Genomic DNA, 20,390 nt, shown 5'->3' with positions numbered 1-20,390 from the left:
CCAGGAGCCAGGAGCCTCTTCCGGGTCTTTCACACAGGTGCAGGGTCCCATGCCTTCCCATGCCACAATCAGGGAGCTGGATGGGAAGTGGGGCTGCCATGATTAGATCTGGCATCCTTATGGATTCCAGGTGTATTCAAGTCCAAGACCAGGACTTTGCCTGCCATGCTACTGTGCAAGACCCAGGGGTAAGATATTTTAAAACAGAAAGCAAAAGTCAACACATTCTGGAATCCAATCTATGGAAACATCAATATCTTATAATATAGGAAACTCATCTCCGTTTAAGGTGGGTGAGGACTTTAACTGCTAAGCTATCAAGCTGTTTCCAAAACTGTTACATATATCTTAACACTAGGGTGCTGGATTTGGCAACATTGTCTCTACTTACAATGTCATGATACATTTAAGTAGCAGAAGGAGAGATTTGTGACCATTGTGAGGAGGAGCCTAGCCTCACCCAAATCAGAGGCCTCCATGGGCATGCATCCATCTTAACCATGCAGGTATCAAAGATAGAAACAGAAGTGTCATTTCTGAGTTAGTTCCATGCTGTAGGCTAAATTTCCACCTGTGGTGCTAGTATCACATAGAAGCATTGATTTGTGCCCAGGATCCTCCACTTCCACTTGGACTCCCTGTTTATGGCCTGGGAAATCAGGTGAGGATGGCCCAAGTGCTTGGGTCCATACACCCACGTGAGAGACCTCAAGAGGCCCCTGGCTTTGGACTGGCTCAGCTCTACCCACTGTGGCCATTTGAGGAGTGTGTCACCAGATGGAACATTTGTCTGTCCTTCTCCCTGTAAAATGTGTCTTTCAAGAAAAAGGAAAAAAGCATTTAAAAAAATCAGTTACTGAAGCCACTTTTAAAGACATCATTAGCACATTTGTGCCTGCAGCTAGGGCCAGTTGTCCTGTGCAGCACTATCACTCATTCGTATCAATAAGTCATTTTTCAGTTGTCTTACATCCTTTTGTATTTTTAGATTTACTTAATTAGTTGTTGTTGCAAAGTCAGATTTAGAGAAAGAAAGACAGACAGAGAGGAAGATCTTCCATTTGCTGGTTCACTCCCCAACAGGTCACAACAGCTAGAGCTGAGCCGATCTGAAGCCAGGAGCCAGGAGCTTCTTCCAGGTCTCCTACTCGGGTTCAGGGTCTCAAGGCTTTGGGCTGTCCTTGACTGCTTTCCCAGGCCAAAAGCAGAAAGCTGGATGGGAGGTTGAACAGCTGAAATTCAACTTGGTGGCCATATGGGATCCCAGTCCCTGCAAAGAGAGGATTTAGCCACTAGGCTATCATGCCCTGTTATACATCCGTGTAAATAATTGGCACTCTAGTATTAATCCATTTGTAAAATTAAAATCCTCTTATACGGGCCCAGCACGGTGGTGCAGTGGTTAAGGTCCTAGCCTTGCACGCCCAGGATTCCATGTGGGCACCGGTTCTATCCCAGCACCCCGCTTCCCTTCCAGCTCCCTGCCTGTGGCCTGGGAAAGCAGTCCAGGATGGCTCAAAGCTTTGGAACCCTGCACCCGCGTGGGAGACCCAGAAGAGGCTCCTGGCTTCGGATCGGCATAATATCAACCATTGCGCTCACTTTGGGAGTGAATCATAGGACGGAAGATCTTCCTCTCTGTCTCTGCTCTCTGTATATCTGCCTTTCCAATAAAAACTTAATAAAAATAAATCTTAAAAAAAATCCTCTTACACATACTATAGCAAATACAGCATGAATCAGCGTGAAGTGGGAGAAGACACACAATAGGTAAAAGACACAGAGACAAGATAAAGATCATAAAAGTGGTGATGGGAGTGGGCAAAGATTGCCTCTCTTTAAAGGGGAGAGGAATCCTGTTGAATTATTCCTTGCAATTTTTTAAAGATTTATTTATTTCTATTGTAAAATCTCACATATAGAAAGGAGGAGAGAAAGAAGGACAATCTTCCATCTGATGATTCACCCCTCAAGCGACTGCAACTGTCAGAGCTGAGCCAACCTGAAACCAGGAGCCATACGCATCATCCAGGTCTCCCACGTGGGTGCAGGGTCCCAAAGCTTTAGGCTCACCTCAACTGTTTTCCCAGGCCACAAGCAGGGAGCTGGATGAGAGGCGGGGCCACCGGGATTAGAACCAGTGTCCATACTGGATCCCACAGCATTTGAGGTAAGGACTTTAGCAACTAGGTCATTGCACAAACCCAATAATAAATCTTGAACAAACATACAAATAAACAACAACAAAAAAAAACCCAAACAATCAACAATCCTGAATATGCAGTATAGGGAAGTAAGTTTGGAGGCAAGCATCAGTGAACCGCTGGTTGAAAAACTCTCCACAGAAAAAAAACAAGGAAACCAGCTTTTAAAGCAGGTTAAAGGCCCTGCACAGTGACCTAGCATCTAAAGTCCTGGCTTTGAACATGCTCGGTTATCACATGTGTACAGTTTCTAATCCCAGCAGCCCCTGTTCCCATCCAGTTCCCTGCTTGGGGCCTGGGAAAGCAGTCAAGCACGCCCCACAACCTTGAGACCCTGAACCTGAGTGGGAGACCCAGAAGAAGCTCCTCTCTCTTAGTTCAGAGTCTCTCAGTTCTGGCCATTGCGGTCACTGGGGAATGAATCGTCAGATGGAAGATCTTCCTCTCTGTCTCTCCTTCTCTATGTATATATGAGTTTGCAATAAAAAAAAATCTTAGAAAATGTTAAAATTAATACAAACTAGTAAGAGTCACTAAGAAAAGGAGAAATGTCACATCTAAAAGGCATTTCTGCAAGCCATACAGCATAATTTTTCAAAAAAATTTATAAATACTCACAAGAGAGGATTTTCTGAAATATTTTCTATACTATCTACAAATAACATATCTAAATTATATAAACAAAAATATAAATATTTTCTATATTATCACTGAATAAAATACATATTTAATATTCTAAAATTATAAATTATATATATATATATAAATTATTTTTTAAAACAACAAAAAATTATCTGAAAAGCTGTGTTACAGGGGAGATAGCTTCTGTGCACTAGTTTACTGCCTAAATGACTGCTAGAGTTGGGGCAAAAGCCAGGAGCCTCGTTTGGACCTCCCACGTGGGTACAGGGGAGCAAGCACTTGGATCATCCTCAGTGGCTTTGCCAGGTGCATCAGCAGGGAGCTGGATCAGAAGTAGAGCAGTCGGGCCTCGAACCCATGCTTCTATGGGATGGCAACACCACAATCTGGTCCAGGCAAGCATGACCTACTAATAAATCTCTTTCTGTCATCATCAGATTGACGTTCAAGGGCATTTGTCATGTCAGAAAATGTGGTTAAGAAAGCAGGTTTGGGTGCTCAACAAAGAAATTGGGGCCTAGTAAGATGGCCTAGTGGCTGAAATCCTTGCCTTGCACACACCAGGATCCCATATGGGTGCTGGTTCTAATCCCGGAAGCCTGCTTCCCATCCACCTCCTTGCAGGTGTCCTGGGAAAGCAGTCCAGGATGGCCCAAAGCCTTGGGCCCTTGCACCTGTGTGGGATACCCAGTAGAGTCTCCTGTGTCATGGTTTTGCATCAGCTCAGTTCCAGTCATTGTGGCCACTTGGGGAGTTAACCGTTGGACAGAAGATTTTCCTTGCTGTCTCTCCTCCTCTCTGTATATCCATCTTTCTAATAAAAAGAAAGAAAGAAAGAAAATAAAGAAGGGGAGAAAGAGAAAGAAAGAAAGAAGCTCTTTCCCAGTTGTTGAAGAGAGGCACCAATGACCAATGTGGAGGGGCTTTCTCAAGCAGTGCAAGCTGTAGGGTTTTCTTGAAGACAGCCAAAGACAGAGCAGGCTTCCAGGCTTCCAGGTGTTTTCAGTCCACATCTTTCTTTTTAAATTTTTAATTAGATTTTTATTGCAAAGTCATATATACAGAGAGAAGGACCCTTCATCCAATGACTTACTCCCAATGTGACTGCAATGGCTGGTACTGCGCCTATCCACAGCCAGGGGCCAGGATTTTGTCCAAGTGTTTCATGTGGGTGCATTGTTCCAAGGCCCTTGGGCCATCCTTGATGGCTCTCCCAGGCTACTAGCAGAGAGCTGGAAGGAAAGTGGAGCCGCCAGGATTAGAACCCTGCCTATATGGGATCCCAGAGCTTTCAAGCTGAGAACTTCAGGCACTAGGCCATCATGCTGGGACCAAGCCCATAGCTCTTTAAAGTCAAATCTGGACCCATTCTCTTTACACCTGCCCAACAAGGGGCACTGCCCTGCAGCCTCACCTCCTTAAGACAATGCAAAGTGGGGCAGATAGCTCCTGTGGACCAACAGAGAAGCACTGCCTGAGCACATCCCTGGCTAGAGTCCTGGCCATACCAGCTTCCTGTTCTAGCTTCCTCCTGTTGCCCATGGGAGGCAGTGGAGGAGGGATACAGTACACAGAGGACCTTGACCCAGATGGAGCTCCTGTGGGAGACCTGGGTTGAGCGCCCAGCTTCCCAGCCTGGCCTGGGATTGGGTATTCTAGTGTCTCCTGGGGGAATGAAGCAGCAGATATGTGTCTGTTTCTTTCTCTGCCTCTCAAATAAATAAACAAATGTTCTCAAATAAAAAAAAAATGATGTTGATGGGGTAAGTAATAAATCAGAAGTGCTCCTAGAAATCCTCTCCTCCATGTGGCCTGTCATGGCCACTAGCTCTGTCTGGGAGAGCACAGAGAAATTTAGACAGTGTGGCTATGTCCTGCCCTGCCACCACCCTCCACTGCCTTCACAGAAAAGAGAGCAAGGCAGGAAGGGAGGCAGGAAGGGAGAGAGGATGAAGGAGGATGTTAGTTCTGCTTCATTATCTTGATTGTTAGTTTGTAGCCCTGGGACTAGCCTGGTAACTGACATCTTTGTATCTTGATACTTTAAAGATTTATCCCTTCAGCCTGAAAGAGGTGCACCCAGCAGGCAAAGAAAAGCATTCAGAGCTGTTTTTTTTTTTTTTTCTAACAATGTTTATATATTTGTGAGAGAGTTACAGAGAGAGACAGTGACAAAGATCTTCCATCCACTGCTTTATTCCCTAGATGGGAATTCCCAGCTGGGTCTGGGCAAGGTCAAAATTAGGAGCACAGAATTCCATCTGGGTCTCCTATGTGGGTGCAGGGGCCCAAGGCCATCCTTCACTGTTTTCCCCGGTGCATTAGCAGGGAGCTAAATTGAAAGTGGAGCAGCCAGCACTCAAACCAGTGAGCATGAGTGATTCCAGAATCCCAGGTGGTAGCTTAACCTATAGCATCACAATGCCAGACCACATACCCTGAAGTTCTGTCCCATTTAATACGATTCCTTCTCCTCAATCTTGTTTCCTAGTATCTGTTTTCATGCATTTCCCAGATTTTGACAGCTATGTTTGTGAACTCAGGGGATGCTTTATTTTCAACATAAAAACTTTTTCTTCCTGCCCCTCTGAAACCAGATAGTTTTCATTGTTCCCTGTGAATGCTGGGTAGACGGCTGGGTGGGTGTTGCAAGGAAATCCCCAGAGCAGCATCTTTAGGAAGTACAGTCTTGGAGAGGTGATTGAGTCCCAGGTGCTCAAGGCAGAAATGAGTTGTGATCTATCCTTCAACCACCCACCCATGACATGAGAACCAGGTCTCTCAATTTCTGGATGTACAACATTGTGGATGAGATAGAAACTAAACTGATGACACATGTCTTGCTAGAGTTATAAGCCAGTTCGGACTATCTAAAAAACAACTAAGTCCAGCAAAATCATACTTCAACATTATAAACAGCTAAATACTAAAATGAAATTACACACAAGACAGCTGAATAGTAATCTATAGCCATTTTGAGGTGTATAGAACCCAGCTGAATATAAACCAAAATTGAAATGTCTATGAAGAAGTCACAGGATGTAGTTAAGAAACTGCATTTTTCTATTAACATATTGGTTAATCAATACCATGTCAATTAATGCCATAAGGTTGTAACTTATTGTTGATGTTATGTTGGAGCTTTTAATTGATTGGGATGATACTTTGCTGGCTTTACCTTCAGATCAGAGATGGTCTCACCAAGAAATCATTTAACTCATTGGGATAATAAGATGCTGGACTTTATGCTTGGTAAATACTTCCAATGGAAGATTCTCACCTGAATTTGAACTGTAGTAATGCAACAAGGAAGAGAAATCCACCATGGGGAGAGGGTTCAGGGAGGGGTGGGGGGAATCCCAGTGCCTATAACACTGTGTCACATAATGCAATGCAATTAAATAAAAAGAATGAAGGAAAAGAAAGAAGGAAGGAAGGAAGGAAGGAAGGAAGGAAGGAAGGAAGGAAGGAAGGAAGGAAGGAAGAAAGGAAGGAAGGAAGGAAAGAAGGAAGGGAGGGAGGGAGGGAGGAAGGAAGGGAGGAAGGAAGAAAGAAAGAGCAGGCAGCTGGTTGGCGGCAGTGGTAGTCTGTAAACTACTGACTTTCTCCCCAAATTGCTATTGCAGTTGGGACAAAACCAGTAAAAACATAGAAGCCTGGGTCTTGAGCCATCACCTGATACGCTGGTGGCCAGGTGGGATACCCAGGTTAGTAAAGGATTAGGCAATGCCACGCTGTGCTGGGCATGTGTTCATTGTTTTACTCCAACAGCTGTCTGTGACCCAACAAAGCCAGGAACCTGGGTCTCAATCCAGGTCTTCCATATGGGTGAAAGGACCCCAGTCACTCAAGCCATCAGCTCTGTCTGCCAGAGTGTGGATCAGCAGGAAGCAAAACTGAAAAACTGCAACCAGGGACCAGATCTATACCTCTTCAATGGGACCTGGTCCCAATGCCTGAACCACTGAGCTAACTCCCCACCCTATGACTCTGCTGTGGACACAGTCCTCTCATCCAATACCAGAACCAGTGGGCTAACACCTCACCCTGTCTTCCTTAGTTCTTTCTCGGCACGTTTTTATAGAACATGGAGAACCAAGAAGCAGCTCCTGGCAACACCCAGCACCAATCAGCTCAGCATTGGTCAATGCTGCCAATTTGGAAATTGAACCAGAGGATGGAAGACCTTCTCTCTTCATTTCTCTATGTCCTATAGGTAAAACATGCATTTCAAATAAAATAAGTTAAAAAAAAAAAAACCTCAGAGTAGTTCCTGCTGCCTATCCTGTGCCCAGACTCAGCATGTATCTTCCCCTGCTTTCCAGGGTATCAACAGGGTGCTGGATTGCAGGGAGAGTGTCAAGACACAAACTGGTTCCCCACTGAGATGCCAGTATTTAGGTGGTAGCTTAGTCCACTATACCCTGTTGCCATCTTCCAGGGTTCCTGAAGTCCATCAATGTGCAGGCATAAGCTGGGGTGTGAACAACTTACCATGGCAAGTCAAATTCCTCATCCTAATCACCAATATCAGTTATGAGCCTTTTGCAGGCTCCCTGAAGCCAAGAGGGGACCCCAGTCAAAAGCCAGGGGAACTCAGAGTCCAGGAGAGCTGAGCAGCCCCTCTGTTTTGTGTCCACAGAGATGCCAGGGCTTGGCATCACAGGCACAGTCTGAGGCAGTGACCACCTCTTCCTCAGGCCCAGCCCTGTACCTCTTCATACAGGGAGAATATCTGAGCTATCACATTGGCAATCAGGATCTTCAGGTCATCTGGATTGATTCTGTAAAATACACACACACACACACACACACACATGAGCACGCACGAGCTCCCTGTAGAGGGAACCCGCAGTGCAGGCAGCCTGCCCCCACCGACCTGAGAGCAGAGCAGAATAGCTGCTGTTATCCCACATGGACACACACAGAGACGTGTTCACACCCACTGTGCAGATACAGCAGAGCACAGCGTTTGAGTGAGGTGGCTGTTCCCACACCCTGCACACAGGGACACCCCTCGGGGCTCAGTGGCTCACCCAGGGACAACAGGACTGGGAGGCCAGGGCAACTCACCTGGGAATGGTTGTCCCCATGCCACAGCACATGCAGAGAGCAAGTCCCACTCACCTCCTTTGAGAAGCCATCTGGTTATCTAAACGTGTCTCCTACTGTCACTTGTACCACTTCCACAGTTTGCTAGTCAGTAGACTACTGAACACTGGTTGCCTCATCTCCCATGGTGCACCTCTCAGTGACTGTGACATCATAGAATGCTGCCAGCCACTCACAAGAGGTGTCTCATGTGGCAGGAGGGCCAGGGTCCTAAGTGCCATCTTCACTCACAGTCACTAGGAATAAGGCCTGTTGTCTCTCAGGGCCCAGGCTGAGTGGGGACAGATAAGGCTGGGCTGCCATGGACTAGGGCTGCCTGTACCCTCTCTCTGCAACCTGTTAGTAATGTCCCCATTCCAGGAGACCAGCCCTTATGTCCCTCCTTCACTTCCTCCTCTGCAGTTGGATTCACTAACACCTGGGAAAGTCCCTTTACCAGAACATATGTAGCAAAGGGAGCCCACCTATGGCTGTGCACACACCAATGTCCCTCAACCCCTGTGCCTGTCAATTCCATCATCAGACTTGGGGACCCAAAGGGGAACACCATTTGTTCCACAGCAGCTCCTCAACTACTACCCAAACAGTGGTAGGATAGCCCAGCAGGTTGGTTCCAGGCTCTTGAGCTCTGACTCAATCTGCCTGCCTGGGTCCTTTTCCTGCCCACCCTGGGGAGGGGAGCTATCACCCTGGGATGGGAGCTCCCATGTATGTGGGTGCTCAAACATTGCCTGTGTGATGTGTGTGTACCCAAGCTCTGCTCCCTGGACCTAGAGACTGTCCCTGTCTATGATATCTCAGGGACAGCTCTGTGTTTTCTTTCATCAGCTCAGTATGGAGATAGAAACACTTGGGAAGCAGTAATGAGCTTAGGGCAAATTTTATTTGCAAAGTCAAAGAGAAAGTGGAAGGCTGGTTCACTTCCCAAGTGGCCACGATGGTCAGAGCTGAGTTGATTTTAAGCCAGGAGCTTCTTCCAGGTCTCCCATCTGGGAACACGTCCCAAGGCTTTGGGCCATTCTCCATTGCTTTCCCAGGCTGCATGCTAAGAACTGGATGGGAACTGGAGCAGCCAGGACATGATCTGGTGCCTATATAGCTAACATTGGAACCAGGAACTAGGAACCACATGAGAGTCTGGCATCACAGGTGGTGGCTTAATCAACTTTGCCATGATTGCAGTCCCCACAGAAAGCTCCTCAGCACACTGATGTCCTTGCTTCCAGTCATAAGACTGCTGGGTTAGTGTTCCTGTCCATTTTTGGAGGATCCTTCCCACTGTTCTCTCATCTGGCTGGGCCAACTCCCATCTACCCACAGTGGTGGACTCCCCACTCAAGCACCCCACTCCAGCTTGCTGCCTGCCACTGGAAAGCTTTAGGGTTGGCTCCAGTCCTGGAGTCCTTGAAAGCCACATAGAAATCCTTCATAGAGTTCCCAGCTGAAGGCATTACAGGAACATGGGGGAGTAAACCAGGACATGAAAGCTTGTTTGCTCTCTCTCTCACATTTTACTAGGGGAGACATAGCAGAACAATTCACCCCAGTCTTGTTTCAGGGTTCCCTTTGGTTTTCCCTACGACCCAGGTAGAGAACATCAACAGCCTGGTGCCTGCCAGAGGGGCCCTTCCCTGCCCCTCAAAGGAGGGGACAGTCCAGGAACCAGGAACCAGGAGCTTTTTCCAGGTCTTCTACATGAGTGTAGGGTACCAAGGCTGTGGGCAGTTCTGCAGCTTTCCCAGGCTACAAGCAGGGTCCTGGATAGAAGTGGAGCAGCCAGAACTAGAACTGGCAGCCATATGAAATCTGAGACTTGCAAGATGAGAATTTACTCACTGAGTTATCCTGCCAAGTTATCTTCCTTTTCAAAATTTTATTTTATTTTATTTTATTTTATTGTTTGGTTTGGTTTGGTTTATTTTTTTAGAATACATATTATGTTAGAGCTAGAGAGAGACAGAAAAAGTTTTCTGTTTGCTGGTTCATTCTTCAGATGGCTGGGCAAGCTGGGGCTGGCCAAACCTGAAACTGGGATCTTCTTCTGGATCTCCCATGTGAATGACAGGGGCCCAAGCAATGTCTGGGAAAGCAGTGGAGGATGACCCAAAACCTTGCGACCCTGAACCTGTGTGGGAGACCTGGAGGAAGCTCCTGGCTCCTGACTCCTGGCTCCCAGCTTCAGATCAGATTAGCTCCAGCCATTGTTGCCACTTGTGGAGTGAAGCAGTGGATGGAAACTTTCCCTCTCTCTCTCTCTTGGTCTCCTTCCTGTGTAAAGTGTATCTCTCAAATAAAAACAAGTAAATATTTTTAAAAGTTAGCTTATAACTACAGGATATAAGGATTTCTCATATATTTATTTTGCTTGACAGGGAGACAGAGTGAGTTGCTGCCTGTAGGCTCACACTCCAAATGCCCTCAGTCGCTCACCCTGGACTAGGGCCAACGCTGGGAGCCAGAAACTCAATATTCAATCCAGGTGTCCTGTGTGAGTGGCAGGAACCCAATCGCTTGAGCCATGACCACTGCCTCCCGGGAGTCAGGAGCTGGAATTAGGGATTGAACTCAGGTCCTCTAATATGTGGAGTAGACATTCTGGCTGCTAGCTCAAACATCCACTCCTGAAGTGCTTTTGTTCTAAAACTATTAAAAATATTAAAACTCTGAGAATGGAACATTTTGTAAAGGGAGGAAAATCACATAAGAGGATGGTAGAGTCACTTTAAAAAATATTTGACTTGAAAATTGGAGTCACCAGAGGTGAGGCAGCATAGAGTCTAGGAGTCCTTTCTGAGATAGGCTAAGAAATTCAAGATAAGCCCAGAATTTGCAAGTAAATGAATATATTTTTTAATTGCAAAACCAAATATACAAAGAGGAGTACAGACAGAGAGGTATATCTTCTGTCTGCTGATTCACTCTCCAAGTGGCCATACCAGAGCTGCGCCCATCTGAAGCCAGGAGCCCATACCTTCATTCAGGTCTACCACGGGGGTGTGGAGTCCCAAGACTTTGGTTCATCCTCGACTGCTTTCCCAGGCTACAAGCAGGGAGCTGTATGGTCAGTGGTGCTGCTGGGATTAGATCCTATGCCCATATGGGATTCCGGTGCATGCAACGTGAGGATTTTAGCCAGTAGGACCTTTTGCCGGGCCCAAGTAAATAATCCTAATGGGGAAGTGATTTTACTGATATGGAAGATCTGGGACCCCTATCTTTGATACTAGATTGTGGCTCTGGCAGCACTGGTCTACATAATTTTGGCAAGTTAAGCAACTATGTGCTTCATTTTTCCCATTTGATAAATGGCGTGTTTCTCACAAGGCTATTGATTATTGGATGGAATCAAATACCCAGGACAGCACTCACATACCCACTCCAGACAGCAGTGAGGAAATGCAGAAAGGCACTGAGTCCCTGAGTCACAGGAGCCAGCTCTACCTCTGATCCCCTGTTCAGTTGCTGTGAAGAATACATTTTTAATCATCATTAATAGAGAAGGTCTGGAAGAAGCAAATTCTTTAAGCTTTCCTTTACTGTGGAAGAATTTTATTTCATGGTCAAAGACAAAGGAAACATTTTGCTGGGTATGTTATACTGGGCTGACAATTTTTCCCCTTTAATATCTTCAATATGCCACTCCTTTCTCATCTGGCCTGTAGTTTCCTCTGAGAGGTCGGCTGTGAGTCTATTATGGCTTCTCTAAATTTTAAATGATTCTTTCCACATATGCATTTACAAATCTTTTCCTTATGTTAGGCTAAAGAGAGCTTGGCTATCATGTATGGTGGCCATGATTGCTTTTGCTTAATCCTACCAGAAGTTCTATATTGTTCCCTATTTCTTTTTCCAGATTAGGAAAGTTTCCGTTTATTTTTTCATTGAACATATCTTTAAACCAAGTTGCTTTTTCTGAGCCTTCTATAACTCCCATGACTCTCCTATTTGGCCTTCAAGTAATCTCTCTTAATTCTTAAAAAAGAAAAGTTGTTTTGCTTCAATCAGATCCATTTCCACCTTCTTCACTGTTTCCCCATTGTGGTAGATAAAGTCTTCCAATTTTGAGATTTTTTTTCTTTTGCCTCACCCATTCAATTATTGAGATTTTCTATTGAATTTTGAAACTTTCTACTGAAGAAGAACTGCAGACAGATTAACACAGATGAGAAAATGCTTAACAAAATACTAGCCAACAGACCGCAGCAACAATATATCAGACAGATCATTGTCTTGAACCAGGTGGGATTAATCGTTGCCATGCAGATCAACAAATGTGATACACTGCCACAACAAAATGAGGAAGAAAAGCCATATGATCATCTCTGCAGATGCAAAGAAGGCATTTGACATATTTCAACACCATTTCATGCTAAAAACCTTAAGCAAGACAGGCATAAAAGGAACACTGTATAACACATTGAAAGCAATAAACAAAAAAACCCAATGCCAGCATCATACCAAAGGAGGAAAGACTGGAAGGTTTTCCATTGAGATGTGAAACTAGACAAGGATGTCAACTCTTACCACAGCTATTTAACACAGTACTGTTCTTCCTAGTGCAATTAGGCAAGAAAAAGAAATTATGGGAATTCAGATTGGAAAGGAAGGACAATTACTTGTTTGCAATGACATGACTTGTTTGCAATGACATAGGAGAACAAAAGGCTCAATAAATAAAGTACTAGAATTCATAAGAAAATTTGGAAAAGTCACAGAATACAAAATCATTGTACCTAAATCAATGATTTTATCATCTTTAAAACAAGTCCGTTGTTGAAAAAACAGTCCCATCAAAAATAGTGGAGAGAGGTTTACATGCCTTGGACTAAACCCAAGCAACCACGTGGAAGACCTCCACTAGGAAAATTAATAAACATGAATAGAAGGAGATATTAAATGATGGATTAAATTTACCATGCTCCTGGATCCGCAAATGTCCACATTACCACAAAATTAAAAAGCAGATTCAATATAATCACAGTCAAAATTCCAATAAAATTTTTCTCAGAGCTGGAAAAGAGGATACAAAAACTCATCTGCAAATACAAGAGACCACTAACAGCAAAAGCTGTCTTGAAGAATAAAAATAAAGCTACAGGAATCCTAATTTCAGATTTTAGATATACTAAAAGGCACTGGTCAGCAAAATATACTGGTTTTGGTATAAAAACAGAGGAGAAGATCAATGGAACAGAATAGAAACCCCAGAAGTGAACATAAACATGTACAGACAAATCATCTTTGAGCACAGCTCACCAAGGGAATAAGGTTGGTTTCTTCAACAATCGCTGTTGTGATAAGTGGATATCCACTAGCAGAAGAAACAAGATTCCCGCCTCTCACTTTTATACAAAAATCAACTCTAAATGGATCAAGGACCTAAATCTACAGCCAGAAACAATCGAATTATCAGAGGACAACATAGGAAGCACTCTACAAGACAAAGGCACTGGTAAAGACTTCTTAGAAAAGTTATTGAAAACACAGCCAGTCAAAAAAGAAATAAACAAACAAATAAACAAAAAAACGAATGGGACTAAGAAGTGTTACAGCAAGAAAAAGATCAACAATGAAAAGAGGCAATCAACATAATGGGGGTAAATCTTTGTAGCATAATATCCAGGATTTACAAATAATTCTATAAACACAACATCAAAGCCAAAAAACCTTTAAAGAAATGGACCAAGGAGGGTGTGGTGAGATGGCTGAGTGGCTAAAAACCCTGCCTTGCATGAGCCAGTATCTCATGCAGGCACCAGCTCATGTCCCCACTGTTCCAGTTTCCATCCACCTCCCTCTCTGTGGCCTGGGAAAGTAGTAAAGGATGCCCCAAAAGTGTTGGGGCCCTACACCTATATGGGAGACCCAGAAGAGGCTCCTGGCTCCTTGCTTCAGATTGGCTCAGCTACGGCAATTGTGGTGCTTGGGGAGTGAACCAGAGGATGGAAGATCTTTCTCTGTCAGCTGCTTCTCTCTGTGAATCTGCCTTTCAGGTAAAAATAAAAACAACTATTTTTTAAATAAACCCATTTAAAAATAGAAAAAAAAAAAAGAAGAAGAAGAAGAAATGGGCCAAGGAAATGAGCATTTTCCAATAGAACAAATTCAAACAGCTAATAGACATACAAAAGGCTCAGGCTCCTTAGCAAGTAGGGAACTACAAATAAAATCCACATTGAGGTTCCACTTAACTCCAGTTAGAACGATCTAGACACAGAATTCTTTCTACATAAGCCTGTCTACTCTAAAACCGGACCCAGCAAAGCAGAACTCATACAGTTCCATGTGCTGCCTCCAGCCCCCTCACACTGGATCCCAGCAATGACCACAAGTGTCTTCAGTACCTGTGATCCTATCAAAGAGGAACCAGGGAGAGCACCCAGCCTCAGCTGCCAGTGGAAGAGCTTCATTACAGAAGCAAGAATGGAGTAAGGGCATGGCCTTAGGGACCTGGACAAGAGCTTGACTGCCTCCAGGACACTGGGGGTTCCCGTTTTCTTTGAGCTAAGCACTCTTGATTCTCACTGAGGCACCTGCTGAGCTGCCACCCCATGCATTATGGCCAGCAGGATTCTCCTAGCCTGAGACACCTCCCCCACTCTGCCCAAATTCTACAGTATCCTGTCTACTGTCATCTTCACATCCTGTGCATGCCCAGTCTCCTCTTCATGGCACAGGGTGCACAGGCCTGGTGTCAGCTACTGTAACACAATCATGGAGGCTGGGGCTTTAGCAAGAAATGAATTTTCGCTGTATGTGCCACTGGGGATACACTCAAAACCTGGGACTGGGGTCCAGCTGTTTCATACCTGGTAAGCACCATGGTGACTCCCATGCCCACATGGGGAGCCGCTACAGGTGGCCAGTGTGCCAATAGGCTCTAGGCTCTGCCTGCTGGCTGCCCATCCAGGGAACCCTGGGATTTTGGTTTTCTGAATGCTGCTCAGACAGCTCCATGCCGAACCTGAAGTGCTTTGGGGACATGAAAGAACCCTAAAGATTTGCAATGACAGTAAATCTTCCTCAGATGAACCTGCAACTAATACAGTCTCATCCCACGTGTTTTGAATGATTTTAATTCCCAATATACTTCCAAAACCTTTTGATACACAGAAATTGGGTGGGAGCACAGAGAAATCTCTCATCTGCTTTGAATGTGTGAGGAAGCCATGTAGTGTTAACTACAGGAACAGGATAGGCAACTTGTAGACGACAGATTCAGAACAGCATTAGACAATTGTAAAAACTACAAAGACATACAGGGGTATCAGGACTGACCCTACTAATCTATTAACAGGTGGTCATATGCACAGAATATGGGAGAGCCCCAGAGCAGAGCAGTAGGACAGGAGGAGGCTTGTATCCCAATCATAGGGACTCTAGGATTCCCACCAAGGTCTATCAGAACAGGCACCAAGGACTACATCACAATTGCCAAAGAGACCACGGGGAGCTGAAATGCCTTCGGAGACCGAGAACTCAGAGGACATCCATACCCCCTCTTTGGACCTACTAAACGAGATGGGGGAAGCCCAAGTCCTTCCTCATAGGATCCAAAGTCATTGGAACAACAGCCAGGAACCATGAGTGGTCCTCAGAATCAGAAGAACAATAAACGTCCTTCGGGACAAGGGAGAGGAGCTTTCTCCGGTCCTTCCTTAGTTCCAGCTCTGGGCCCCCACCCTCGACAATAACGGACAGGGTCGTGCCAGACCCCCCCACGCAAACACACACACACACACACACACACACACACACACACACGGAATAGATAAGCGCAGAACAACAAAGAAAGATTGGTCAGCATGGAGTCACACATACCCTGCTAGGTAGAACACAAAGAACAAGTACTTCTCACCAAGGTATGAAAGATTTCTAGCACACCTCCCCTAAACCTGCTATGCACCTCAATTGTTAAAATGTCACTGAAATAGTCGCAGGAGGTTGCTAAAAACTTACATGTAGTTTTAACATATTGTTTACTCAAAACTATGTCAATTAATTCCATAACAATATATATTGTTGCTGCTGGGGCTTTTAATTGATCAGGATTTTGCCCTCTTGGCCCTACCTTCAGACAGGGAAGGTCTTACCAGGAAGCAGATGAACTTATCTGGATAATAAGATGCTGGACTCTATGCTTGGTATATGCTTACAATGAAGGTGAACTTGAACTATGGTCTCACAACAAGGTGGAGGAGACCAGTATTGGGGGGAGGGTTGGGGGAGGAGTGCAGGGAATCCAGTACCTATGGAACTGTGTCTCATAATACAATGTAATCAATAATTTAAAAAAATAAATTAAAGAAAAAAACCTGGGACTGTGGAACAGGGTCAGCCTGATGGTGCCTTCCTCACACACTCAAGCTGAGGTAGTCTCTCCATCCTGTGGATGAACTTCATAGGATTCCAGTGCTTTCCGAACACGGAATTGGATTGGGGGCATGGGGCACAGTCAGGGTGGCAGGGTGGTATACCAGGATGAGCCTCCACCTGCACTGCTGACATGGAATATGGACACAACTTTAAGTCACAGATGCTCCACTTCAGATTCTCCCTGATAACAGCCTGAAGAAACAGTGGAGGCCAGCACAGTTCTCAGGCTCCTGCATCCACAGGGGAGACCCGGAAGAAGCTCTTTGGTTCACTGCTTTGCATAGATCCAGCTGCAGCTGTTATGGCCAATTAGGGAGTAAACTAGGAAAAGTAAGATATCTATCTACGACAGCATTTCAAATAAAATCAAAAGAAAATAACTTTTTAAAAAATACATGTGATTTTGTAGCCAGGCAGATGGCCTAGAGGCTAAATCCTCACCTTGTATACACCAGGATCCCATATGGACAGTGGTTTGTATTCCTGCTGCTCCACTTCCCATCCAGCTCCTTGATTGTGGCTTGGGAAAGTAGAGGATGACCAAAAGCCTTGGAAACCTGTACTCACATGTCACACATGGGAGACCTGGAAGCAGCTTCTGACTTCAGATCAGCTTAGCTCTGGTCATTATGGCCAGCTGGGATGGGAGATCTTGTTCTTATCTCCTTTCTATATATCTGCCTTTCCAATAACTTAAAAATATAAATCATTTTAAAAAAGCTATTTAAATGTGAGTTTTGCTACATGAAACTCATATCCTTTCAATTTCATCAGTTTTCTTTCCTTTATTGTGTGATCTGTAATTAATGGAACCCTATCTGCTTAGCTCTGGTTAACAATATACTCTGTAGGATTGTTACCCTCTCATTGGGCTGAAACATGGGTAATGTGAATTTCATGTGACTCAATGAGTCTACTTTAGTTAGTTATCCCTGGACCAAATAACCTTATCATTCTGTTAACACTATGGATTTTTCCATTTTTGTGGCCACATGACAAAGCCAGTAATCATGGCACATGAACCACTAAATAGCTGAATTGCATTTTTTCCTCTGCAGAGCTTCTGATGGCCAACACTGCAGCTACCCCTTCTGCATGCTAGGCCAATGGAATCCCAGATACTTCTCTAAAGATAAGGCTATCTGCTCCTCACACAGATGTTACCATCCATTCAGTAACATCTGCAGTGTGACTGATCAACCCATGAGCCAACAATTCTGCAAGGCAGGAGACCAGGCTGAACCCCATTTCCCCAGAGGGTATGGATTTGCTCTGCCCTCGGAATGCTTTCCGGCAAGTCTCTCTGCCTGATGAAGTTCCTCTGTGAGGAATCCACATTGTCCCTCAGTGGTCACATCCCCTCCTTGGATATACCACCTCCAGGTCCACAACTGTTGGTCACTCTCGATTCTTACCACTTCTGCTGTGGAGAACTTTGTCCAATGCATAACTGGCATGGCAGTTCTCAGAGTCACTGTAGTGTTGCCAGACAGAGGTTCCACTGACTTAATGCTTCCTACATCGGCCATGTTCCTTTTGCAAAACTTGCATATCTAACAATGGAATCTAGGGATTTTCTTTGGTCCAGACACAACAAGGCTTAAATAACTGGTCATCCTGTCTCATGGTACAGTGTCCATGTACCTCATTATACTAGATCTAGTTCCAGATCTTATCCCTAAGTTGGATAACTTAATTTTTGAAAAGCTTTCACATTACCCTTTCATTGTTAAAAACCAGGTGATAATTCTCAAATTCATTTACAACTTTAAGCTTTCTTAGCCTATTTAAAAATGGGTTTAACAATAACCCCAAAGGTGTAGAGATGCATCAACAGATAAACCCATTAACATATGTGCAATGGATTAATCATTGGAGGTTTTCATTCTTGTATTTTATCAATTGCTGATTGTCTTCCTTTCATTTGTCTTCCTTTCATTTACCATATATTTTCTCAAAAATTTGCAACTATATTTAATTCAGTCATCTTGCACTGGGTAACTCTAGAATGCTTATAACTTGTATCAATAATCACTGGTTTGCCTTGTGCAAGATGCACAAGGATTGCACAATGTCTTATCATTTCATCATCTATATATCGATATATGTAATAATGGCTGACTTACACTCTTAAAAAACTGATTTCTTTTTATGGGCAAACCAGATCAGATTTATGGAGAGAAATAAGTTCAAAAGATCTTCCACCCCAAATGGATGCAATGGACAGAGCCGAACCAATACAAAGCCAGCTTCTTCTCAGTCTCCCACACACGTGCAGAGTCCCAAGGCTTTAGACCAGCTTCTAGTGCTTTTCCAGGCCATAAGCAGGGAGCTGGATGGGAAGTAGAGCAGCAGGAACTTGAACTAGTGCCCATATGGGATCCTGGCAATTGCAACATAAGGATTTAGCTATTGAACCATTGCACTGGGCCATCAATTTGATAAAACTTATATAAAACAAGCTATAATTGGAATATCAAGATCATCTTGAGTGACTGTTTAAGATCAAATTGTATAACTTCCCATAAAAATGCTTGTTTTAATATTCTTTACGTTATGATACAGCAAAGAACATGTCTGCTCTATTTGGAAACCTCCAGGCTTTGTGAGGAAAGTTCCTCCGAGGGGTTCTGTGTTCATACCACACGTGCCAGTGCCTACCTGTTTCTACATTTGGCACAGGCCAGGAGACTCACTGGAGGAAGAACCAAGCAAATGAAAACCCAGGACCACTTGCCTTTCTCCACCCTACCTATTTTCTGTCTTTCCTCCCATCTGCCCACTCTTACTAACTCCAGACTCCTGGCTGTTCACCCTCTCTCCAGGTTTTCTAGGTGCTGTCACTGTGCTTCTTCCATCTCCACTAGAATTTGGAGGCAGAACTCCTTCATTACGTTACTTTAAGCAACTCAACTATCAACACTACAGAGTACACAGGCAGACCTGGGACATGAAGAAACTCCTACAGCAGGGCTACAACATCCCCGTGATGGAGCTGCTGCTTTGTTTCTGACCATCAGTAATGCCACGCTCTTCCCTCCCACATTTCTGACTTGTGAAATTGCACCCTCCATAGCAAGGACAAATCAGTATTTCAAATGAAACAAAACAGCCATCAGGACATAAGAGAGCATGTTAATGAGTTGTGTGTTAAACAAACAAACATGCAAACAAAAAACACAAAGAAACAAAAATACCTGCTCTGCATATCACTCCACCAGGCACCAGGAAGAGCACAGTCACAAAGAGACCAGTGCAGGATGACAAACAAAACTAACACAAGGGCTGCCCTCTGAACACACTTTCCAGCCTCCACAAATGCTGAGGATTGGTGCTGAGCACAGAAGTCACCAGGTGAAGTGGTGATCAGCTTTATATCTTGTAAAATTAGCAGATCACCAAAAGGTGGTTGTCCTGAAGCTCATTGTCAAATTATGCACCAAACTCATCATTTTTTTTACATTCAAAAAGAAAATATTACTCATCTAGGAGAACAGGAGAGGGACATAAATACTACATTTGACATCTCCTGCATATACAGGAATAACCAAAAATGCCAAAGGTCTAGAGGACAACATATATAAGGACATTAGGGGGGCCACCATGTAAATGCAGGCTGTGAAAAACATCTGTCAGATACAGTGGGAGCAGAACCAAAATCTAAAGGATGCTTCTGAGAGCTGAAAGGTACATCTGGTCTCATCTTGAGCAGGACACAAGCGTAGGGAGGGGATGAGGGGGAGGCATGGGAGCCCTCTCAATAGTGTTTCTGTTGGACAGAGATGGGCTAGGTTACCCTGGCAGCAGAGGTAGGTGTCCACATTCACACCAGGTGACAGGTGAAGCACGTTTCAAGGAGGGCTTTCCAGCTCTCACAGAAGGATGTGCATGCAAATGTGCATGATGTATACACCTGACATACCTGGAGTCACACAGCAGGTGCAGTTTTGCTGCAGATCAGAGCACTTCACTTCCCATCACTGATCTCATCAGACAGTGAGGCTGGGAGACAAGGAACAGGGAGAACCAGCTTGTGATACAGCAAAGGTGACTGAA

Source organism: Ochotona curzoniae, unplaced genomic scaffold (genome assembly GCF_017591425.1).
Source record: "Ochotona curzoniae isolate NIBS_2020 unplaced genomic scaffold, NIBS_Ocur_1.0 contig_1889, whole genome shotgun sequence".
NCBI classification, from domain to species: Eukaryota; Metazoa; Chordata; class Mammalia; order Lagomorpha; family Ochotonidae; genus Ochotona; species Ochotona curzoniae.
The sequence above is the reverse complement of the archived record's forward strand: the minus strand, read 5'-3'. Positions refer to the sequence as shown.